Below are 26,860 nucleotides of genomic sequence, written 5' to 3' on the forward strand. Positions count from 1 at the left end.
AAACCATCTACAGATCCAAAACAGATTTTAAACTAAACCTTGACATTAGGGAAGAACTACATCCAAAAGCAGATTGCTTATTTCAAAATGCAAATGCTTCTCTGTTCACAGACAGCACACCCTATTGCTGTCATTATTGTCACAACCTTTTTTTTTTTTTTTTTTGTTAGAGAGACTGCCAGTATTCAGTTGTCAGGGTCTACTGTGGAAGCCCCCTCCATCTACAACTGCAGCCATGAGGCTTACCCAGTGCAAAGCTCTTGTTACCCACATTGGTGCTTTGTTTCATAAAGGCATGGTTTTGAAAGAGCATAACAGAAACCATCCCCAAAAGAGGAGTTCACATTCATAAGTACACATGAATACACGCCCAAACCCTAGAGCTTGTTACACTGTTTTCATCTTGATCCTGAGTACTACTGAACAGACCCCTGAAGTCAGATCCTCTTCCCACTATAATTTAGCTAAGGATTCTGTTACATTTGTCTGAAAAGGGAATTTAATTTTTCAGAATGGAAAGTAATAGAGCTCACCCAAAACTTAAATTGCAAGGTTGGAACCTCCCTGCTTCTTAGCACCAGCAGGCATGTAAAAAAGAATAAGATTTATGTTTCTAAACCTAAAATATTCTGAAGCAATTATTTACTTAATATTTTGCTAAATTACCCAGGATTGCAGTTTTGATTAGGAAAGCAAAAGTGAAGTCTGCAGGTGGCCTGTAAAGCTAATTTTGAAGACAGTTCTGCTAAGCTCATGCAGTGGTCTTAGAGAATATTAACATAGTGTTACAAACTGCAGTGCCCTCAGGGTGTTCACCTGCCACAGAATTTAATTTATTTTATATCTCATCTAATAGACTGAGTTTCATCCATTAGGTAAATATAATGTGGAAATATTGTCTTGTTTCTCAAACGAGGAAACCAGCAAAGACAGGTTTATTCTCACAAAATCCTTTGCTACTCTAGTTGGGTTCAAATTCAGGCTGTGCTATGACCTATCCCTCATTAACGTTCAGTTTATAGAATGCTATCAATTACTGCAGGATCAAATGTGCTGCTTGAGCATATGTAAGATTACAAAAAAAAAAAAAAAAAACAGAAATCAAACCAAATAGACAATTTCTGTGGTGATAAATTTACCGGCTGAACTTCAGATGTCATCCTGACATTCACAGACTGAAAATATTTTTAATCTATGCTCCCCACTTAGGTATTTGAGGTATTCATGAAGCTTGCTAAGGCGAACAGACCCAGAACTGGATAATTCTGAGAAATGTTTCATATTAGTGGTGACAGAGAAAAAGGCTTGGAGCAGTAAGCAACCTTTAAAAATAAAAATAAGAAGTAAGTGAATCAAATATGACATTACAATAGAAAGGAAATTGAATTCATCTGCACAAGATAAGAGTGGCTTCATTATTCACAGGCATACTGGCTCTGCCGTGACACCAAAGACTGATGAGGCCACCCCGTTTCTGGGAGATAAATTCAATACATAAGGTATTGTTCTAATATATTCTCAGAATGTATAGAATACACTTAACAGATGGCAATGGTATAGTATTTTTATCTTCAGACATTCACAACAAGAAGGAACATAATTTTCAGCAAGGCAAACCTGTAAGTTTCATACAGACTCATCTTCTCAACTCATTTGGCAAAATTAGTTTCTCCAGAGGAGGGAGTAGAAGGCAAAGGCATCAAGGTGCTTTTATAAGTCACCTTGGTAGAGGTGAGTTCTTCAATCAATACACAACTGAAGATGTGCTATCCTTAAGCCTTAAATAAGAAAGCCCCTAAACATTTGGAGAAATTATCAATGAAAGTACACTGACTCATTTAGTTAATCTTTGTCTACCAAAGTTTTTTTTTTTTTTTTAAGGCTCTTTAAATTCTCTTGTGGCAACTAATAATTTTTTATTTCTATTCATATCTTCCCTGACTCTTCCCAAATTTTAAGTACAGTCGATGAGATGGCAGATACCTCTCCCCAGCCTGAACCCACACATTTCCAACTTCTGAACACGCACTCGGGGGCTGTTCTCTGATCTTTTCTTCTGATGACTCGACCCCTGATTTCAGCAAATCTCCCCATTTAACAAATGTTATTTTAACAAATAACACGATGCCAGTCATAAAATGATTTTTTGAGTTTTCGATTGTGATGATTTCTTATAGAGAGAGTTAGCTCAAAGCCTAATTTCCAACTGTACATTCTAGAAGTAGCTAAAACAAAGGCGAAAAGCTGCCCAGGAGAAAAATGAAATCCACTTAACGGCATGAAATGCCACCACCACCACCGGAGCTTTGAACTGTGGAGGAAGCCACTTCTCCAGCTGATTGTGAATCATCTAAAGTATACAGAATAGTTTCTTTGTTCCTTAACGCTAATGTTTTCTTTTTTCCTAATTACAACGGAAATCATTTTAAATGAGGCATCGTTGTCTCTGGGTTCACTGTTCCAAATGAAGGACTAGAGAGGCAGGTTTAATTGAGGTGGATCACTCAGAACAGGAAAATTTCAGGATATACTTAATCTTCTAAAAGTTGAGATGTTTATCTCTTGAGTCTTTATAATTAAAATCTGTAAGAAGTAGTTTCTTGCAATGTTTAGTCAAATTTTTCAACATTTTTAACCCATAACTCTACAAGATGTAACCTGACTTGGGATTTTTATAAGATGTTTATTATATACTGAACTGAAACACAGGCTCAGATTCCTGGTATAAATCTAAAAATATAGGCTCTTGGCAAAAACATGAGAAGGCCCTTCCTCCCTATTGTAATGAACAAAGTAATTATGCCACCAAAAATTGGGGCTACCTCCTTTCTTGCAGCTCCCTTTCCCACTCCTATTTACCCCATAAACAAGGGCTATTAGATTGTTATTTACAATTACATCATTTACTAGACAGTTCTGCCTGTCTGGTCTTAAGGTCTTACTTATGTACAATGTGCAACAAATGATGTAGAACAATTAGGACAACAACACTATACAGTATTTTAAGTTCAGAAGGTGCTTTCACCTGCACAATTTCATTCAACTGTCACAATCACCTGTAATGTGTTGTATTAGCTTAAAAGATTCAGGGTTTAAGGTTTAGAGGATCATTTCAACTTTCCAAGTTTGCATAGCTACAAGGCAGCCCACAATTACCGATTCTGAGCAGTGTTTTTCCCCCTACATATCTGGTGTTGGTTCTTTAAAGATGTGCTGATCCAACCACAATTTGAACTGACAAATCATATGAATCCACCAGATTTTCTCTTTCTGGGGAATAATGACTCACTCGAATCTAAGATGACAGAAATGTTGTCCCTGGGAGAAGTGGGGTGTCTAGATCCTTCTAGTTAATGCTCTTTAAGTACTCAAGGAAGACTACAAAAGCACAAAGTCACAGAGAGCCTGGAATGATGGTCACTGGAAGAATTCACATATGAACTTTGTATGGTCACGGTGCATGGGAGGGCAAGGTACAGACTTTTAGCAGTTGAAGCTATCAAGAATATCGTCAAGAGGAAGCTGTCAAAGACTTTCAAAAAAGATTTTTATCATTGCTAAGCAATATGTGCTATATAGTCACATCTTCAAAAGCTCACACTTTTTGAAGGAAACAAGTTGCAGAAACTTTGTGAAGGGACAATTGAAGGAGTTGATCTGGGACTAGAACATTTAGTGTTTGTGCCTTTCCAGATATTGAACTTTTGAAGGGTAAATTTTGAAGAGGAATTAACCCCAGATATCTCAAGGTAGCAAAAACAACTTATTGACCAAAAGGAAAGAAAAATGTATATCAGTCCATATCTTTACTATAATAAAGCGCCTGGACTGAAGTAGGTTAATTTTATAAAGAACAGAGGTTTACTTAGCTCATGGTTATGGAGATTCAAGTTCATGCCACCTGAATCATCTCTGCTCTGATGAGAAACTCAGTGGGTGAGTTTCAGTGAGTACCAATGAGAGGAAACAATCACATCACCAAATAGGAAGTCAGAAGGTGACTCGGGGATTGTGCTCACTCTTAAAACTCACTCTCACAAAAGTTCAGGGGTCTGACAAAAGCTGCCTTAGTCCAATCCAAGGGCAGTTGCTCAGTGACTTAACAATCTCTCATTAGGCCCCACCTCTTAAAGGCCCCACCTCCCATCACCACAGAAGAACAAGCTCCCAACACATGAAACTTGGGAAGTCAACCACATCCAAACTACAGCAAGAAGTGAGGAGGAAATCCACTCAAGAGAATTATTTCAGAAAACTTCCACAGTGTTTGCCTGACCTACTAAGACATGGTATTGCTACTTACTTATCTGCTAATGATCTCCAAGCCAATGATCACTTAGTACAAATGACCACTGGAGACAACTCAAAAGGACTTAGAGATTGAAGAGTTCACAATCTAGGACTCAAACTTAAATTTTGTGACACTAAGTTGTATTCTTTTATTTTCCCCTCTATACACAAGAAATAACAACCAAAAAAAAAATAATGAAAATAAAATAATCTGTATTCCTCCTCTTCTTTCTTGTGTAATTTCTTCCTTGAACAACTGTGATTGTTTCTTGATAAGTCTCTATTTCCTTCTTGTTCTGATCCATCTGCCATATTGTTTCCATAATGATCTTTCTAAAATATGAATCTGATATAGCATTCCCATCCCCTGTGCTCTCCTTGCCCCCTCTGGACACACAAGCACACACACACACACACACATTCACACACACACACACACACACACACACACACACTCCTTTAATGATTCCTCTGAACACTTCACCATGAAAACATCCTGCACCTTTGTCATAGTGGTTTTCCATACACAAAGCAGTTCTGCCCTAGGTCATTGCTTATAGTCTTTGCTTTGCCTGAGGTATTTGCATATGCTTTTCTTCTGTTTGTTAATTTCTGCTAATATCTACAGGGTTATACTTCCTAGACAGCATTTCTAGCCCTGTCTCTCAATTTATTTCTTCTACTTAAGCAATGTCATTACAATGTTTTTGTAATAATATAGAAAAATGTATTTCTGAAGATAAATTATCTTAGAAAAGAAAATATATATTTCTTTGGGGAGAAAAAAAGCATTCTTAAAACTGACTAGAGTAGATGATGAGGTCACAAATTGCCTGGGTGCATGGAGTGTGGCTAGGTATAAGGCAATGGACAAAATGTGTGGTTCTCCAGAAGTGTAGGGAGGCAAGAATCAGAAAAGGATGGAGGAAGGGAGAACTTAAAAGGGTAGATTAAGTAATACAATGCAGTCTCTCCATAAATAACCTGGGATTATCCGTGCATTCTGCAAAAATACAAAGAAATCCTGACATGCATAGATTTATATTCAGAAGCCAATATAGACTGAATTTTTACTTTCTAGAAGAAGGAAGAGACAACAGAGGTGTTGACACAGGAGCCAGACCATAGAGGTGTAAACCCTATGATTTTTAAATATTTTAGAAGGATCACATACATTCAGGCATAGAACTGGAGATATGAGGCACTGTTTCCTGTATCTCTAAAGCCAAGAAGACCCAAACTGACAAGTAAGTTACCTACACTATGTGTAGTACTCTAGTCTGTCTTTATTATAATTAATTATGTATATCTGACTCCCTCTAAATTATGATCTCTTAAGGGACAGGGACTCTGGCTTATTCAGCTTTGTATTCCCTCATGTAGGGAATACAGCGAAATACTTATGAGAGAAAACTCAACAAATGTTTGTTGAACTGAATTGAACTGAATAATTGATAAGAACATTTTCAAAATATTGAGAAACTCCAGAATGATTCCTTTCAGAAGCAGGTTTTTAAAACCAGATTTAAAGTATGAATCAGGAGAAAAATGAGATGTTGTGTGGTATAGGGAATGTTGGGAAGAAGTAGCCCTGTATGGATCAGCATGTGTTGTGAGGTCATATGCAAGAGATATAATGACTTCTTCCATTAGTTCTTTCAGCTTTGATATGTTGAATAAGGTAATTCTTTGTTGTAGAAGGCTGTCCTGTGTATTATACAATGTTTAGGAGCATCCCCAGCATATACCCACTAGATGTCAATAACACCCACCAGTTGTCACAAGAAAAGCTGCCTTCAAATATTGAAAAATATGTCCCCTGGGAAGTAACTGTTTTCTAATTGAGAAATATTAGGTTCAAGTATAGAAACCTTATCGTACCTCCAGCTGCAGAACTGGATCCCAGCTGCAGAACTGGATCCCAGCTTCCAAAGAGGATAGGATGACTATCATGGAGATAATCTGTTATGAGATGCTTGGCTAACCAGTTCATATCCTCACTCCTGAATGATCAGCCTGGCTTTTAAGTCCTTAGTCTTTAATGTCCATTGATATCTGGCTCTGCCATATCTTCAGCTTGGCAACATTCAAACCCTGCTGAGGTAAACATGATCTCTGCTAGGTGGTTACTTTTCTCATGAATTCTTGCAGCTGCTCACTTTGATAATTTAAATTATTTATTATTTTGTCATTAATTTACTAAATATCCCATTCAAAATCCAAGATTCAGAAGTCAGTATTTTCTGACCCAAGTCCTGACACTCCTAGTTCTGCTGCCCTCTCCTAGCTTCCTGTAGTTTCTTCTCTATGTGTGTTCTTATCCTGAGTACAACAATGTTTAATATTGAAATAACTGCTTCGACATTAAATTATTAGTATGCAATTTGCAATACATATACCATCATGAGGGGGCTGAATCTATAAATAGGAATCACTGAATCCCACTAAGCAAAGCTTCAGGATATAAGATGGCATTTTCTTTTTGCTCTGTGGGTTCTCAAAAATCCAAAGCTGTCATGAAAGGAAACAGTATCAAGAGAGTGATGGCAGTGTTTTTGGACTATTCTGAAATTCACTCCATTCCAAATAAATGTGCACGACAGTAGTGCTCTGTAATGTAACATACTAGGTTACTCTAAGATTTTAGAAAAATAAATCAGGTCACTATCACTGTGACCTCATCAATCATATTAGAATAGTAATAACTTGGAATGGAAAGAAGGTGGATTAAGATAAGAAAATAGGAAGGAGAGGTTTTCAGTCATTCAGATATTGACAAAAGATCATTTTTAAAACTTCCCTTAGAGAAACCAATGAATAACTCAAGAATATTTCATGTTATGTATGAATTACAAGTACTCAGGATTCCTCAGAAACTTCTAATTCTAATTAGAATTGAGAGAGTTGACTCTGAAAATGAGTTATGGTAATCAGTTTCTTATGAGACTTGAATCCCAGGAAATCAAGAGTTTTAAACTATTAATTGACTCATTTTGTAAGAAAGATATATATATTTAAATCAACTTGGATTTCTCTGTTGGCTCTATTTTACACAAAGAGAAGAATGAAGGAGGAGACGGGATATTGAGGCATACCACCCATGACTAATTGGAGATTTGGAAGAATTTAAGATACGTTTGACCATTAAAGCTATAAAAAGAAATGTAACTATTTTTCTATCAGATGTTACTTTGGCACAATAGCTTTTTCTCATTTCATTTTCCAATTGCAATAATTAAAAAATATACAAGTGAACATGCTTTAGTCTCAAGTGTGAGAACATGTTTCTCACACATGCAGACACACACATCTAATCACAGGGCAAAGATACTCCATTCATTCATTCATTCATTCATTCAGTGAATATTTGAGGACTTCTGATTGTTGTGCACTAAGAATATCAAGGGATCTTAGCAGAAGCTTACAGTCCCATTCAGTTAAATCATCTGGATCTACAGTCTTTTTTGTTGTTGTTTTGTTTTGTTTTGTTTTGGTACTGGGAATTGAGCTCAGGGGCACTTAACCACTGAGCCACATTCCCAGACCTATTATATATGTATATTACATTAAAGGGTCTTGCTGAGTTGCTTAAGGCCTTGCTAAATTACTGAGACTGACTTTGAACTCACAATCCTCCTGCCTCATCTTCCTGAGTAGCTGGGATTATAGGTGTGCACCACCACACCTGGCCTATATTTACAGTCTTGCCCAAGGGATAGGCACATTTTATTAGCAGATGACTCCCAAATCCCCACCAAACCTAATTGACCATAAATGATCACTTGACCCAAGACCAGGCAATCCAGAGGTTGGACAGCAGTCAGGTTTGAAAAGATAAGCAGAAACATGACATTTGCCCCACAATATTTTGAGGAGAGAATTCTCAAATAATGGACAGTGAGAACTAAGATACTTAAAGTAAGTGGAGGGGAGATTGGGTAGTAATGTAAGAACAAGGCTCCTCACAAGCTGAATTTTTGAGGAGCCTATTCTGGGAGTCAACAGAAATTCAACTGGGAGAAAACAGGAGCAAACACAATAACCCTGCAGACACCAGGAGAACTGGAGGTGACAAGACTAGCAAGACCCCTGAGCTGCCTCATGCCCACTCACTTCCCATCCCAGGTCACCAAAATGTTAATAATGAACCAACCCTCTTTTTCTTGAGGCATTTGAGTGAATTTCTGTTGCTAGTCCCTACGTGATAAAATGTAGGCTTCAGACAGTCATATGCTTATGATAGCAACAACCTACTGAAAAGATTAAAAACAAACAAATAAAAATCTAGAAAATCTCCCCCCAGTATTGAGTCAAAATTCAATTTTGATACAAGCACTGATATGTCAAGCCAGGCAACTTGATAATCTGCTTTAAGTGCAAAATTAGGACACCCCCTACCTCCCTCCCCAGCAAGCCTTATGTTAGTTGTCTAAATTTGCTGAGGCAATTCTATCTGAGTCTGTATATCCCTGTCAGACTCTGGTCTGAATGGCTTAAATCCCCCATGTTGCTTACCCTGGAGTTATGAACAGGAAATAAAGGCGAAACGGATGGCACCTAAGCTAGCAGGGAGACTAATGTAAGTAAAACACCGTACTGTACTGTGGAATTTGTAATTGGTTTTAATCATATTTAACATCTGTTTCTCTCCTTTAGCATATAATTTAGATGAAGCAGCTTAGAAATCTCAGCAAGAATCCATATTTTACATTTATTGAAAGAGGAGCACTTTCCAAGTGATCAAATTGCTCTCCTAATTCACTCATAATAATATAGTAATTTGGGAAGTCTTTTTTATTTTTCTCATGAAATGTTCTTAATCGGTGGTCCCTGCTACCACTGAAGACTCTCCATCTGCCATCACAGCAAAAGCAATGGAAGATTTCAACTGAGCAAAACTTCCCAGAATTCTCCTCTGTTTGGATTTGTGTATCTCTCTCTTCATATGACCTCTAACTTCACCTTGCTCTCTAGAAAGGCAAGTATATCCTACTCATCAGACTCAAAGCAACATTCTCACTTCTCGTCCTCCTCAGCTTCTGGAGGGATATAACCCCACTTAACTTGGAATTCTTACTTCCTATTGCAGCTGTTGAATTATAGGAACTTGGCCTCTCTGATATTTCCATTTATCTCAGAAAGAGAGATACAGGGACCTCGGTCAGGACCATGTTTATGTTCTATTTTATCTGAAGAGTGTAGAACAAGTTAAAAGTTTGACTTAATGTTTTTTTAAATCCCTTGATTCCTAAAATCTAGATTTATTTACTTCTCTTGAAAAGACAAAAGATTCAGCTACACTGGGCCTAGTCACTAAAACTGTGTCCCAGTGGTGCCCTTAACAGAGTCCCACTCTCCCCAGAACCCCACAATCCTCACCTAATACTCGGTGATTAAGGGTGCTCTGACACCAATCTCCCCTCCCACTTTAGGTTTCCTGCCTTCACACTTAATAGATTTTTCCAGACCCTGATCCCATAATGCCTTTGAGCACACCCTCGTGCCAACAGTTATATGCTAATTTTCTAACACCAGCTTTCTTACTTCCTTTATATTCTCAAGAATCCTATTAATTTCCAGCTTTAAATGTTTCCTCCTTTGAGATGATGCCTAAGTGTACACTTGAGTCCTTATCACTCTTCTCACTCCATACCCAAATTCCTAACAGCTTGCTGGTCATCTCCACACAGAAGTCTCTCATACAACTGAAATTCAACATGCCTCAAATTGGTATCATGAACTACTCTATCTTGTTCACCCCACAAACCAACTTCTTCTATCTTCTTGATTACTATTATTTCTCTTATGCTCAAACTCCTAAATCATCTTAATATCTTCTCCTTTCATTCCTATAAAACTGGTGCTAAGCTGGTTCCACAGTTCAAGTTTCTGTCATAATAACCTCATTGTCTGTGGAGAGCCGTCCTAAACTAGTCATTGAATTCTTATACTATCTCCTGTGAAAGCACTATTTACTCTCTCTCACTCTTCCCCTCTTCCTCTCCCTCTCTCCCTCTTTTCCTCTCTCCCTCTCTCCCTCTCTCCCTCTCTCCCTCTCTCCCTCTCTCCCTCTCCCTCTCCCTCTCCTTGAATGCTTTCATTCTGCAATTCATTGTGCATGCTACCAAATTAATCTTCCTAAACACAGCTCGGATACAGTTAAAACACATAGCATTTTTCCCCTGACTGCCAACTAAATGAAGAATATTCACACTATTGCCCAGCCTACCCTCCCAGAACCACATAAAAAAGACTTCTCACTGCTCCTTACATGTGTGTCATACTCACCTGACTCTTTGTTATATTACTTCCTTTGGCAGAAACCATTCCCAGTCATCTCGAAACAATTTAAGATTCTACTTCCTTGAAGACCCCCCTCTGTTTACTCTCCCTCCCCTGATTTCCATAATAGTTTAACTGTGCAATTAATTTAATCCTCAGGACTCATCCTGGGGTGAAAAAAGTCCAGAAAATAATGAAATTTATTATTTGAGCATCATAAACAAGACTACAGGAGTTGCTCTATTAATGAATTAGACTATCCTCTACCTACCTGTAAGGTATTGTCCTCTTCTGATCAATAATCTCATTTAAGCTGCATGTGGGTGTGACTTTATTATGTACTCTGAGGCATTTACTATTTTTCCTTTTACAAATGAAAAAGCAAAAAATATATATATATTGATTTTAGTGATATTTGGGGATGTAGAGATTCTAAGTTTTCCAGATAATGAGAGGCTCAATATGCTTAAGGCATGAATATCTTCACTCAATCACCTATAATCTTTGTGCCTTATTTAATTCATTAAATTTCCTTAAGGCAAAAACTGTGTCTCCTGTAACAGCCATCATAATGCCAAGTGCATAGTAGGCATTCAATATATATTGAAATGAAATGGTGGGAGGTGAACATTTTATGGCCTTTTCTTCCCACAGAACTTTGAGTTGGTAGAATCATTTCAATATCAAAGCAAGAGGCATGCCATTGGAAGAATGTATTCCAATAATGAGTCACATGAGACTCAGTGCCTCTCAGGGAATGCAATATGAGATAAGAAGAGTCAATATCTTAGGCCACCCACCTCAGAGCAGATGGGCTAAAATGTTAGTGCTCAGAATCCCTATTGACCCAGCTGGTGTAGGGGCCACTGAATGGAAGACCTGCCTGAGGACTAAATCCCTGATAAAGGAAATTTACTTTTAGCAGGCTCCACTTGGCCAGGAACACCCCATTCTTGCTTCCTTCTGCCATGGCACATTTTCTTATTGAAGCCATCGACATTTGAAAGGTCCCTTTGAATAATTGATGACTTTCTGGAAATACGCAGGGAACGTTTTTGCCAAGAACAGGAGCCCCATTTGGGGAGCTGGTCAGATTAGAAATTCAGTTTCAAGTCCAAATCTCTTTCAACCTGAAACCTTCTGTCAGCTTGGAAAAAGAAAGCCGGTCCTGGTCAGCACTTGGCAAGAAAGTAGCCATATGTAATTAGGAAATACTTCTAAGTGGAATAAATGTCACTCATTTCAATGAACAAAAGCCACTTTGGGAATTATTGTTGCTGCCATTACTCTTTGGTAGAGAATAATCACTGTATATAATATTGTTACATTGCAAATCTCGTGTCTGTACATAAGGCACAAAGAATTAAGATCATGACTCTATTTTTGTGTGGCTTTGTTAAAAAAAAAATCATGTTACTATTGCCAAGAATATCCAAAGAGATACAGTCAAAAGTACTTTTTAATCAACATATGGAGAATAAAAAGGTACAAAGGATCATAAACTCCTCTCATGCAGACATTTTTGGCACATTGTAGTAACAAATTTGCCTTTCCAGTCTCCATTTACAACAGAACAGTTGTGGTCAGTAAAGGGATCTTTCTTAGACTTCTAGCCTTCAAAGTTTGTGACCCATTAATACACAAATAAAGACAATTTAACAATGGTTGTGACATCTATAGATCAGAATTTCTAAACCTGTTCTGGGTCTTTATCTGCTTTTGGAATCCTACAAGGCTCCTGCATTTATTCCCAAGACTGTTCTTAAATAAACAAAATTAATAGGATCGCAAAAGAAACTAATTGTCCATGAGTATATATGTAATACAGTTTTCCTTATTTAAAATATATAATCTATATGCTTCTTTATTAATGTATTAAATAACAAAATCTAATGGATTTGCTTACTAATGATGATTTTGAAGAAGAGCTTCAGTAGTATTTCAAAGCTTCATCAACAGTAATATGATATGTAAATATCTTGAGTCAAAGTTATGAACACCACTCACTACTACAATGGGTTTTTGTTGTTTCTTTGCTTATTTGTTTTGCCTACATTCATAATAGATGAAGATGTGAAATTTTAGTATAAGTGAAATTACCAAGTAAGGTTTTTTTCCCCCCATATCTTTGGACTTTATTCTCATGAAGAAAATATATATATCCTTTAAATTAGTTCTGTTGGTTATTTTAAATACTCAGTGTTGATAGAAGCTTCATACTCATCTTGAATTAATACAAGGTATGTGTTTGTCCTACCTCAGTCATCATGGATGGGGTGGGGACAGGGGGTTTTATCTTTACATACAGACTACAAGACTGTAGATTTTTTTTCTGTTCATTAAATTAAGTGATGCACATGAATGTTTCTTATTGAACATCTTCCCTGTTAAGATTTTTATTGTAGATTCTTGTATAATGTTGGGATTATCTGATTTATTTATTTAGACTAGAGAATGTCTATTTAGCATGTTCTAATACTTGGTAAAGGGCTTCTAACAACAAGCAAAGATTTAAACAATCATTTTGCAATCAGCAGGCCCCTCAAATCTCATCTTAACTCTAAGCCCAGGTACAAATCAGTGGACTTAGAGTAAACAAAGCACCTCATCTATTGAAAATCTTCAAAATCATTCATGGAGTGAAATTCTTATTAGACCCTTACATAGAATCTGTGAATGATACAGGTGTATATTTTAATCAGTTATTCCAAAACATCTATTTGTTATTTCATAGATAGTGAGCAATGTCAAAAAATTATGAAATGGACTATTCCTGCTTTCCAGAAGCCAATGATTGAGTGTAAAAAGAGAATGTCTTGAAAATGAGAGACAAAAGTTTAAAGGTCACAGTCTTACCTTTTACTGTACTCCAGTACTCAGTTGTGAATCTTAAATAAGGCCATATCTCCACCACACTGATGCAGGAAAACCAGATTGTATGCAAGAAAGGTTTTCCCTAAGAGGTATTTCAGAACTTGTAAAATTCAAGAATAATTTTCTCCTAGGAATAAATTTAAATAGTGCCTTTCATTCTCAGAGTATTCACTGTATTCATTATAGTTGAGAGGCACATTATAGGGAGTTTATTGTACAGCAATAGTCCCACAATCTTATCAATTTTCCTATTATCCTTGATTGAAAATAGGATGACTTCAACAAATTTGAAAGGAAATCTGCTTTGCTGTTCCTTCTTTGTTTACACAATATTATCTCTAATATTTCTGAAAGTTCTTTTCACCAAATAACTGCACAGTAAAAATGGTATTTTATCACACCTAAATTATGTTACAAGGTTACTACTTTGGAAGGCAGAAAAGGAGGGGGATTCATAGCCTTAATGCTAACACTGTTGCTTGATGAAAGTTTGAATGACATTTCTATTGGCTCTTTATATTGTTTCATTATAATAAAGTGAATTTAAAATAGCACGTTTCAACATACAGAGCAAAGGTTTGGTTCACATTTTTCTGACAAAGAATGAGAGCTCTTTACCAGCTAAAGTGGCACTGCCAATAACATTATCACATACACAGTTTATAATTTACTCATCCCAACAACTTTGAAATGGTACAATTTTTTTTAATTCAGAAGACTCCTTTTATCTCAAATTTTGTACATAAAATAAGACATTATTAATATCTTACAGTATACTACTTCAAATTTTACATAATACAAATTCATATATTATTTAACTGAGCTGCATTTACTATCTAAGTCATCATTACAGTTGCTTGGAGCATCATTGCTCCAGCCACTTTGAAACCTTGCAGACCCCCAACTCTGGAACTGTATTATTAGCTTACCGTCATATAGCATTGAAAGTTTGCAAAACCTTTTATCCTATTTTATCCCATTTGAGCATTATATCACTGTATTCAATACGTAGGAATGTTAAAGTACATTCTCATTTAAATGAATGGATGTTCATCAGGTTTCCTTTCAGTAAGTAATGGAACCAGAACAAAAATTCAAGAGTTTTGATTTTAACTTTGGAGACATTTCTCTCCAAAAATGAAATACATCAGGTGAGGAAGTACATAATTAACTGGTAGATGAATGAACAATAAACTGCTGTGCTCATTTGAAGGAGCACTCCAACTTTGGTCAGGAAGGTTTTGTTAAAACACACAAACACACACACACACACAAAAAAAAAAAAAAAAAAAAAAAAACCTAGTGTCTGAGCCAACCCATGTCATTTAGGGAATTGGGTAGAGTTGTCTAAGGGCACAACTTGGCTCAGAGGAAAGGTACATACGTTCCAGAGGAAGAATGAGAGACCAGAACAGAGAGCAAGAGAGTTTAAAGGCTGGTGGTCTGTTAGAGAAGACCATTACTGAGGGAGCTTCAGTGTGATCACAGATGGAGACATAACACCTTACATAAATGGCAGTGAGAACAGAAGAGCCAGAACATACTGCGACCTCTACAGTGAGGAGGTGTACATGGTGAGATGTGTGTTGTCAGGAAAAGAGCCCTGGTCTTGGAACCAGAAGTCCAAAGCTGGTCCAAATTTGTCCACGCCTCTCAAATTTTCTTTTGGAGAACACAAGCCGCCTATCCTCTGAAGCTTCCATTTCCATATCTGAAACAACTACTGCTTTACCTGATTCATAGGATACTGGGTAAATCAAGCAGAAAGGATTGAATGGGAGGATTCTGAGGACTCCAAACTGCTTTATAAATTGAAAGGGGGACTTATAAGAGTGAAGCAGAATGCTAGCTAACGAAGAAGCCCTTTGTGATGGCAGGCTGTAACAGGTACTTAGTAAAAAGAAAATTTAGAAAGCCCCTGTTTCCCTTATATTACTGATAAAATTTCTTTATAATATGGTCCCTATGAAAGTCATGCAAATATCCCAGGAGTAAATAAAGTAGAAAGGAAATTTCTCCATTTTCCTCTCATTCCTGACCCTCGCCATTTACCAGAAAAACCACTTTCACAAGTTTGGTATATTTCCTCCCTCAGGCCAAACATCTTCAGCAGCATGGTGATGGTAAGGGGATAAAGTTCTAACGCCCTCTTCAGTTCCATCTGAGAAGTGACACACATCCTTCACTCTGACATTGGCTCTGGACTATGTAGCATATGTAAGGATTAATGTCAAGTAGATTCGTGCCCAAAGCCTTGTGTGAATCTCAGTCACTTTACTCAGGTAGAACTGGGAGTCTCCACTATCTGGATGATGCCACTTTCCATTTTTGACAAAGAAGATGAATGGCTTGCTGTCTTCAGTCTGATTACTGGCCATTTTAACCAGCCTATGGGATGTGGCCCTTTCCCCGCCCCCCCTCCCCCCAGCACAAGCATGTAAGAGCCAGAGGAGGCTTGGCCAGCCCGGGCCAACTGCCTTGTAAATCAGGCTTGTGCAATTCAGTGCAAAGAGCAAGACCTTCCAGAGAGAGAACGGGCTCACTTTGCCAGGGTTGCGCGCAACTCCTCATTTATAAATCACTTCCTGGAAAGCCAGGTGCAAAATCAAGGTTTGTAAATCAAGACTTTTTATTTAGGATTTATTGGCCTGATTTTAAAATCTGTTTCAGGACTTGTAAAGCTATATTAGGATTTGTAAACCCATTTAAGGATATGGAAATTAATTTTTGGACTTATAAAACAATAAAAACCATTTGGCTACAACTACCATTAAAAAGAAGAGAGACTTATAAATCAAAAGCAGGCTGCTAGGATTTGCTAGCAGGGTCTATAAATTAAACTCTGGGTTTATAACTTCAGGTGACTACAGATTTATAAAGCCAACTTGTGAATCATCAAAAAAAAAAAGTACAAGATTTTCATTCTCATTTGAAATGTTACAGAGTAGCATCACGGGTGATGCCCTATTGATAAGCTAAATGTTTCAAAGTAATGTCAATAATTTATTTGGACTTGGTTTGATTTATGGAACCAAATGTTCTTTGCTTGAAAACCTGAGGTAGATGGTATGCTTATATTTGCTCTGCATTAGGAAACTTAAGGAAGTCTGAGACCACAGACCAGGTATGATGGTTAATTTTATGTCAACCCGACTGGGCTAAAGGACACCCTGAAGTCTGGTAAAACATTTCTGGGTCTGTCTGTGAGGGTGTTTCTAAAGGAGATTAACATTTGAATTCATAGACTGAGTAAAGAAGATCACCCTCATTAATGTGGGCAGGAATTATGCCATCCACTGAGGGTCTGAATAGCACAAATAGAAGGAATAAGGGTGAATTCTCTTCCCTGAAATTGTGGCATCCAGACAGAATATCCTGCTGTCTGACATGACTGCCATGGTCTTCAGGCTCTGAGACTTACATCCGTGCCCCACCCACACTCACACCCCACTACCCACCTTCCCCACCCCTGTTCGGGTCTTCGGGCTCTGGACTGAATTACACCACCAGTTTTCTTGGATATCCACCCTATAGACAGCTTATCATGATATGTTCAGTCTTCATAAGCAAATGAGACAGTTCCCATAATAAGTCTCCTCCCCAAACTATCTATCTTTTAACCTACTATTCAGTTTCTGTGAAGAACTCTGATTAATATACTAGGCATAGCATGGTGACAAAAATCTCTTCCATAAACTAAAACTCTGGGTCACTTTGGCTATAAACTAGAGGTAATCAATAAATGTTCAGTCTCCACCATACTAGCCAAACCCAACACTTTACATGTTAGATCTCATTAGATTTTAGACTGAGTAAAAATACGACCTACGGAGGCTGATCACAACCACCAAAATTGTTACTTTAGAGAAGTGGTCTCAGCCAGGTGAGTTGTGCCCACAGAGAGTGTTTGGCAATGTCTGGAGATATTTCTGTTGCCCTAACTGGGGGAGTGCTACTTTCATCTACTGAGTAGAGACCAGGGATGCTGCTAAACATCCTCCAGTGCATCGAGCAAGCACCCACAACATATAAATATCTGGTCAAAATACCACTAGTGTAGAAGTTGTGAATCCTGCCATAGAGGAATATTTGGCACCAGCCAATATGAATGAGCCCATCAGGATTTCTCCATCTCTGGTTCCAATGATTCTACCATTCAGGACAACCCAGGAGCTCTTGCTTGCTTGGTTAGTTAATCTGAATGAAGAGTATGTTCAAAATTCAAAATGTAATAAATATTGTAGATCACAATATGAATATGCTCTGCCACCTCAAGTGAGTGCTTTATTTGATCAACAGATCTTCTATAGAAATTGAAGTTATAGCATTTGGTGAAATTACATTATTTGACTGGAGAAACCCCTTCATTTTATTTGAAAACAAGTATATGGGTTAGAAACAGTATGCGAAGCAAGAATTCTTTCCAGCTTTGTTCAACAGTTGTATAAAGCAACCCCATGTGGTGAACTCCTAGGGAGTCTGAGACCCTTTTGATTATATGGTGTTTGGAATAAAATAAAACAAATCCCATGTTCTTTTATTCTGACCTGAAAACGATTTCTAAATGATCACCTTGGGTGTTCTTTCCCTCTACTTATTGCTGTGTTCTTCCATTTGAATTACTGCTCAGCATCACCTCAGAAACCAGCTGAATATTGGCCGATTGTAAGAAGACAGTCTCATATTGAGATTATAGTAGCTCTCCCCAGACTTGCTCTATTCGTGGACCTGGCCATTATAAGAATCCTAAAGACAGAGACAGAACTCGACATTCACATAGTGCATTTGAAGCACATGGTGAAGTATATTGTGTAAATGCAAATGAACAGAAATATGGCATTGTAAGAGCTCAGCCACTTGTGCAATTAGGAAGGAAATCAGGATTGTAGAGTACAGCATCCAGCTGAGCACTCAATTATGCACATAAAAAAAAAGTTTAAGGAAACTTGGTGTGGTGATTCAGAACTTTGGAAAGTTTAAATCCAAAATATCTGAGATGCAATCAGTATCAATGTATTCGCACACCACCTTACCTCTGAAGACATTTCCCATTGTCCTAATATAGTGTTTATTGTTTTTCTGATTTAGTGTATTGTCCAATTTAATAAAAGAGTCAGTGACTTTAACTCCATAACCTCCAAACTTTTTTCTTACCATGGAATCCTCAAATGTCAAGCTACACGAAAGGCAGCAAGGGCAGGGAGAATTCCATTACGTTATTTGGATTGCTTACAAGAGCTTAATATATAAATGCAGATGGGAAAGGATAAGAAAATCACTGAATTTCCTGGAATTTCATAATTCTACATGAAACAAAACTAAACAAACATAAAATCTTATTATTAAAAGCAGAGATTTTATTTTATATTGCATTAATTTATTATCTATCAGATAAGTACATATGACATGTTAAAGGTGACCTTAAGAAAAAAATCAAAATAATTGATATTAGATATCAGAATACTTAATCTTGCTCTCTCTGTCCCCCAATCCCTCTCAATAAGTTTCTCTCCACTGCCCAGGATGCCCCACATGGATTAGCCTTCTCATGAGGGCAAATAGTTCATGTTCACCATTCTTTTAAAACTCTTCTCTCCAACCTCACCTGCCAAAATGATGATACATGGCCTTCAGATCTACCATTCGGTCATCAAATAATCATTTAGTCAATGTTCATTGTGAACCTAGGTTCTCCTGGGCCCTGTTAGGTGAGGGGATACAAAGATGAATAAGTCACAGTCTGTTACAGAGGAATTCACATACTAATGGAAGAGAAAAATATCATGGCAGAATATAACCCATGTGCTGGAATAAAGACATTTCAGGTACAGTGGGGAGTACCACCAGGACAGAAGTGAAATTCTTAAAAAAAAATAAACAAATGAAACAGGTTTATGCTTAAGCCACAAAGAGAAGTGGTAGGAAGGACATTATAAACGAGAGGACAACAAAGTCAGACACAGATCCACAAGGAGGTCAATATTCAGAGAATTCATGTGGCATAGCTAAAGCAAATGATTTTCAACTAGCAGACAGTGGGCAGGGAAACCAGTGTTTGTTTTGTTTTTTACTTCAGAGAGAAGATGGTTGTATCAAAATGATATGGGATATTTATCAAAATATGTACCCTCTGATTAGTAATTTGATGTGTCAACTTGTCTGGGCCATGGTCATCACATATTTTGTCAACCATTACAGTTGCCTGCCTTATCAGTGGGAGGTATGTTCTAAGACTCCCACTGGATGCCTAAAACCACAGATAGTACCAAACCCTGTATTTACAGTACCATTTTTTGTCCTACACATGTACACTTATGATAAAGTTTAATTAATAAATTAGGCACAGTAAAAGATTCTCAATGGTAACAAGAAGCTTAAAAAACAATTATAACTATACTATAATAAGAGTTATATGAATATTTCTATCTCCCTCAATATTTAATTTACTCACTCTTCTTATGAAGATGATGATGTGAGATGATACAATGCCTGCATGATGGAATAAAGTGAGGGGGATGTAAGCCTTACAAGTCTGTATTAAGCTCCTATCTAAAGGCTAGTTCAACACAAGCACAGTGATAACACAGTAGTTGATGCAATATCCAAGATGGCTACTAAGCTCCAAACAAGTGGGTAGGAAATGGGTATACAGCAGAGACATGCTGGACAAAGGAATGATTTAATTCCTGGATAGGACAAAGTCCATCATTTTAAAAACATGAATTATTTACTTCTGGAATTTTCTGTGTAAGACTTTTGGACTGCATTGACCCTGGATAACTGAAATCAAGAAAAGGGAACCATGAACAAGGGTAAACTACTATAATCAGGGTGCTTCTGAGATTGTTTTTAGATGAGATTAACATTTACGTTGAAGGACTTCAAGTAAAGGAGTTGCTGTCCATGATATAGTTTAGTCTAATGCAATCAGTTGAAGGCCTGAAAAGAACAAAAGAGTGACCTCCCTCAAGCAAGAAGGAATTGAGCAACAGACAGACCTCAGACTGGCACTGTTGCATCTGCTCTTTCCTGGGTCTCTTTTCCAGCCTACCAACTCACCCTGCCAGCTTTCAGATTGTTAGCTTCCATAGTCTCATGAGCCAATTTTTAAGTGAAATATGCACACACACACACACACACACACACACGCACACACACACACACACACACACACACACAATTGGTTCTAGTTCTCTAAAAAATCTTTACTAATACATACATCCTTTTAAAAATTACAGGACTTAGTCTAGGGTGCCTCTGAGGGACTTTGGGCGATAAGATTGTAAAGAAAGTTGGGGAAAATACATCAAAACATGACAACTAGATAATCCAAGATTTAATTATTGCCACACATTAGAATATGCTTTCTTCCTTATGTCGTCTTCTCTTTTCTTCTAAAATACATGTGGCAAGAAACATCCTACCCTTTGCATTGGCTTAGCAAATGATACGGATTTCATAGTAGTCCCATTTCCTTATGGCACTTCACAAAATAGCCCCAATTCAGGTGGTCAGAAAAAAAAATGGAAGAGAAATTAGGGATTAAGAGAGTCCATAAACCATATCATTGAATTCAGGATAGTTCAATATTGACTTTATTGGGAGATTTTTCTTATCTTCAAGATTTATTAGCCTTATGATTAGTCAGACAAAAAAGTTGAGGAAACTTCACTAAATCATGTTGAATTACACTGGCTAAATTTAGCACCTAAATATAAAGTTTAGGGAATTATTCTGGGGCTATATTAAATACAAACAATAGTTTCTCCTGTATCTTCATATACTTTTTTATACAAACTTATTTCCAGTTCCTCTCTAAAGGATGGAAAACTATCTTGACCAACTACCTATATCTTTCCTATAAAGTCTTCTGGTCTTACCTGTGTCAAAAACAATAGGAGAGCAAATTTATATGGAAACAAATTCACTTAAGAAACTGAGGCAGATAGATTTCTACTCTCAGATTCTTCAGGGCAACAGGTCCTGAGACCTGAGGCATGTAAATTCATGAAAGTCTCCCCAAGCACTCTGTGGAAAGTCTGGAGGGCTCTCTTTCCCGAATGTCAGCTGAATCCCTCATGCCTGCTCAACAGAAACCTCAGTTTATGAGGGAGGGAAATTATAGATTGAAAAATACTCTTTTTGTAAAACCCTGATCATAATGCTCAGTGAAATGATAAATGAATAGGTTTTTTACCGGCAAACTACAGTAATTAGGCCATTCCTCATTTTTTTTTTATTGGAGGCAGACCTAGATATTTAATCATCATTATGTGATTGTTTGATTTTAGCAAAGCATTACTATTGGAAATATTATACATTTACCTTGCCCCCTCCATTCTTTTTAAAGGTTAGTGAAGGGAAAAGCAAAAACCTTTAAATCATGTTTGAAGTTCAGGGAGAAACAGAACCCTAATTTTAAATTTTACACAATTTTAGTATTTTTTTTGATCTTCATAGAAATATATGATATTATAGTAATACTGTAGAAAGTGTGAAAAATACATAAGGTATAAGAAAAAAATAATATAATTACCCACCATTACACTTTCTGAGAAATCCACCATTGTTAATATTTTGCTGAATTTCCTTTCAGTCATTCTTCTTTTTTAAGATTTTACTTTAAAATTAATATTCACAAAGTAACAAGATTTAGACAAATATCAGACACACAAAGGAATTCCAGAGAAAGCAGCAAAATATAGTTATTTTAAAAAGCAATCTTGGAAAACTTCGAAAGCAGTTTCATACTAATCACTGACCAGGCATGGCTATAATCAAGAATTAAGTTTTTCTTCTTATCTTTGTACCTGAAAGCAACTGGGGAAAATGAATAAACACAAATTAAGAACTTTGAAGGAATAAATATCTTCAAAGAGCATGAATCTGTAATTTCCCCAAAGAACAGATTTATGATCTAAGCCCATTCTTTTCAACTTAATGCATCGACTCTTCATAGGCTGGTAAAAAGCAGTTCAGTAACCGCATCTTCCATCCTCGATGATAAGACCTCCTGCAATAGGATCAATAAGACCTGCTTTCATAGAACTTTTTTCTTATCCCATAACCTCAAAAATCATTTTGTGCCACAATGATCACTACAGGGAGGAAAATAAAGAGATGTTGAATCTATCAAAGTTTTTCATAGCAAGGCTGGCTTATTTCAAACCATCACAGCATGGTGGTTAACAGCTCTGGAACAGCCAAGGGATGGAAGCAGAAGGAAAAATGAAACTGAAAGATCCTCTTCTTTCTTTACAGGAAACTTCAAAGTTAAAGGGGAATAAGATTCATATTCCAGGCATTTACTCTCCAATTTGACATTGGGAATTTCAAACCAGGTTTATTTTTTTTAATGCTACTCTTAACTAAATCGATTTCTAAAATGAGCTCTAATTTAGTATTAATGTAGGAACTGTTAATAAGAGGAATGAAAAGGAAGTTCCAAACCCAATTAAATTTTAGAAACCCATGATCAAGTAAATTTACTTTGGGCAGTACTTTTCAGGGTCACCACTCTGCCGTGCAACACTGAATTTCCAGAAAGGGCCATAGTATGTAGTGTTCCCCAGATTTATATTTCAATTTTTACTCTTCTCTGAAGTACTAAGAAATAGTTGTTTTGTATTATTATGCAGATAGAGTAGGACTAAGTTCCACAGTCTTATTCCTTTTAAGGTGCATGTAGAGGTCTTATTTATCAACACAAAGGCATAGGCATATTTATAAAGAACTTAGTTTGGCATGAAACCTTACAGCAAAGCATTTGAGAAAATATCTCTCTAACCTTAGAATTAGTGGTGTAGGTTTTAAGAACTGCTATACCACTTTTTAGGACAATGACCTTGGACAAATTATGCAGTCTTTATGAATCTTAGTTTCTTCCTCTGAAACGGAAGCAAAAGACTTCCCGATCTTATAGAATTTTTGTGAGGAGCAACTGAAAGCTGGTCAGAAAACAGAGGCTGCATAAATAGTGTGAGGAGATGCTATAGTTGGGACTTGTGTCTGCTTTAACGCTAGAACCTATACTCTTTGCTAGATGTTTTCAAATGAGCTATAAAGAAAGCCTTTAAGTCTTGCTCAGCAATCCCCTTTCTGAACTTCTATTCCAATATCTTACAATGCTGCTTTTTCCAAAAAATTGTTTTGGTTTTTCCAAAAAATGTTTTCTGCATCTTAACCTCATCTCTCAAAATAGGGTATAAATTCCTTGAAGTCAGAGTGAGAGCCTAATATTTCCCTCAGATCTCCCATGACAAGTAGCATTAAGTTTAACACACTGTTATTGACTAAAAGATTGATGAAATTACAGTAAGATGGAAACGAAGATCAATGCAGATGATGTTCTCCAGTAGAAAGTATATTCACTGATGCATACATACATATTCAAAGTCAGAATACGCAAGACTCTCATTGATACCCTGTTTCTTCTATATATAACTTATTTAAGCAACAATTCAGTCAAAAGAGTCAAGGCATCTAATGTGTCAATATAGTGGAAGAGTCTTAATAACCAAGAGATGATTATCAAAATGAAATACTACCCAAAAATCCGTGAGGCAGATCAAGAAAGGTCATATACAAAGTGTGAAGCAAGTTGATAAATCTACTCCCTCCAAATAACAACACCTAAAATAATTCTAAAGTAGCTTTAATACATTTGAAATATAAAGCCAAGAAGTAAAAACCCTGTATTTTTTTCCCTGTGCTCCTTGCAATTAGAGAACAAATTGTATGAGAATGTACTTTGGGGCAAAACTGTATTTGGATTTTTTGTTGTTGTTGTTTTTGGTCCATAAGTTACAATTTAACCACATGATTTTCACAGACTGTAGATCTTGCTCCCTATTGCTCAAGTTCATCCTCCTCAAACCTTCCTTACAAAACCCTTAATGGAAAGGCAACTATTCTTAGCCTGGGGGTGCCCTCTGAAACTATACAGCATAAATGTAAGCTTTCTTAAATGCTTTCAGTTTTACTTATCTTAAAGTGCTGGTAAATTTTTAGACATATTCACAATTTATTTCTGCTTATTTTCATATAAATATAATTTTATTTCTTATCAAGGAAGCTAATGCTCCAGGAAGGTGTGCGGTGTGCATGTGGTATGCCTTACAGAACTGCCTGGCATACACAGCATTTGAGGATCCCAGTACATCATTTAAAAATCATCCAAACTTAGCTCTTCAATTTTAGCAATCCCATTAAGCCCTTTGTTCCATATTATCCAAAGATATACTATAACCATAAACATACATATTTGCTTCCTTGACAAAAAGACTGTCTGAAATTCACATCTGGATTCTTCTTATGCAATAATAAAAAAGTTCTTAGATATGAAAAACCATGGAGAAGAGGAAGAACTATATTGGTGGGGGCTAAAGCACTACTTTATGCCACAAGCAGAGTACATGAACTTAATGAAGCTAGGGTTTCTATGTTGAATTGAGAAAATTTCTTCTTAATGGTCTTCTTCTTATTGTAACTTAAATTTATATCAAGGAGTTTTGTTTCCCTAAGGGCACATGTTCACAGTTTTTGCCTTTAAACTTCACTGATATACAAATTCTAATACCCTACTATGTACCCATCATGGAAATGCAAGCATTGTGTCTTATCTTTCAAGAAAAAAGAAATCCTTTCGCTATTTGCTCAAGTCTAAAACTCTTTGACATAAGATGCTTAGGCCAACAGTATCCGAATACAGTGTATTAAATACTACTTATAAAATACAAAGCTATGCTAATGTGCCTATCTGCCCCCTACTACTTAACAGTATTAAAGATTAAAGCCAATTGTTTAGTAAACTGTAGAGGCTCTTGGAATGTGTTCCTTGTCAGCATTCCAGATAAGGCTGTTCTTAAGTTTTTGCTGTTATGGCTGGCTGGCTTGGGTCATTATACACTAAAATTGAGTTACTATCATTGTCATAAAATGAAACGGAAGAATCTTTGGACTATAGCAATGTTATATACCTTTCAAAAAATGAGTACCACTACCTGATTTATTAAAATGGTGTTTGCATTCTAGAACCAAACTAAGTGTTTCTAAGTGATTTAGATAACATGTCCAAAAAATTCTCATGTATATCAAAGACCAATAGCTGAGTTTTGCATCAACCTGCTTTCAATCATTATTGAAATCTACTAAGCAATTAAGATACAGCAAATTCTTGGTCTTTCTTCTTCTTGTAATTTAATTTAGTCTTTCTCTGAAGTGAAGATGGTCAAGAACCTGGATTTTTCCTAATCCTATAAATTACTTGTTCAGATTAAAGAATTGTCATCCTGATCTCTTCATTCTAAGCATGTTATTTGAGAATCCTCTTACTGACTTAAGAAGGCTATGCATCTTTTAATTCTTAAGTGGGCTGAAAGGTTAGCACAAAAAAGATGAAGAATGACATCCCATCCTTTAGGTTTAAGCCTTTTTTCCTGCTAATAAAAATAGAAAATGCCAACTAACATTCCATATGGAAAAATAACCATCTCCTCCCTTATCCAGATTTGTGATATTCTGGGCCATTGTATAATTATGGCTAAGCAGGCTAGAAACACTTTTTAAATACTTATTTATAAATATTATCTATATTTTCAAAATGCTTTCTCAACTTTTTAAAACATTCATACTACAGGAACTTCCTTTTCTTACATTACATGTCTATACAACAGGAATATTATAATTTTCTTAATATTTTCAGATCCAGAGATTTTAAAAAACTGAATTTAAGAGCTCAACAGATGGACAGATTCAGCAATAATGCAAATCTTGCCATCTACAATTCATGGCAATGTGAATTGCTTTGTTGAAATTCCAAGTCAGCAATGTTTAAATGTAAACATGCATGGATAAATTTTTTTTCATTTATAGCATTCTCTAAAAATTGAAACACTCATGCATTTTGAATTGATCCAATAGCTCAAGAACACCTGAAATTCTAATCATTATCCCTTTTCTGGGTCCTTCAACACTTCACATGCCCTATTCTGCTTCTGGGAGAAATATGTTTTCCTCTCTAGTGTATCTTTATCTTCATCTGTGTGCTTCAAACTGCAGAGAGAGGACACTCAAATGCTAAGAGGGAGTTTGCTTTATTATGTGGCTCTATTGAGTCTGAAAATGCTGCAATCACAAATAGCTCTCTGAAGATGCTTGTATTCTTAAATAGACTCATGACTTTTCCTAGCGATGGAAAGCAATTTATGGCTTTTTCCATTGCTCCAGAAGTCCTTTAGAAAATGGTACTTACAAGAATAATGTTATAGCACACAATCAAAGAAGACATGTCTTAGATTAACTGAGCTACCCAGTTCCCTGTAGCTGTTCTATGACAGCTAATGTTGGTCAACAGACTGTGTCAGCCCTGTTGGGAGAGCACACCATCAAGTGAATGGGACCTCTGGTTAGGGAG

This window comes from Callospermophilus lateralis, chromosome 6 (assembly GCF_048772815.1).
Source record: "Callospermophilus lateralis isolate mCalLat2 chromosome 6, mCalLat2.hap1, whole genome shotgun sequence".
Lineage (NCBI taxonomy): Eukaryota > Metazoa > Chordata > Mammalia > Rodentia > Sciuridae > Callospermophilus > Callospermophilus lateralis.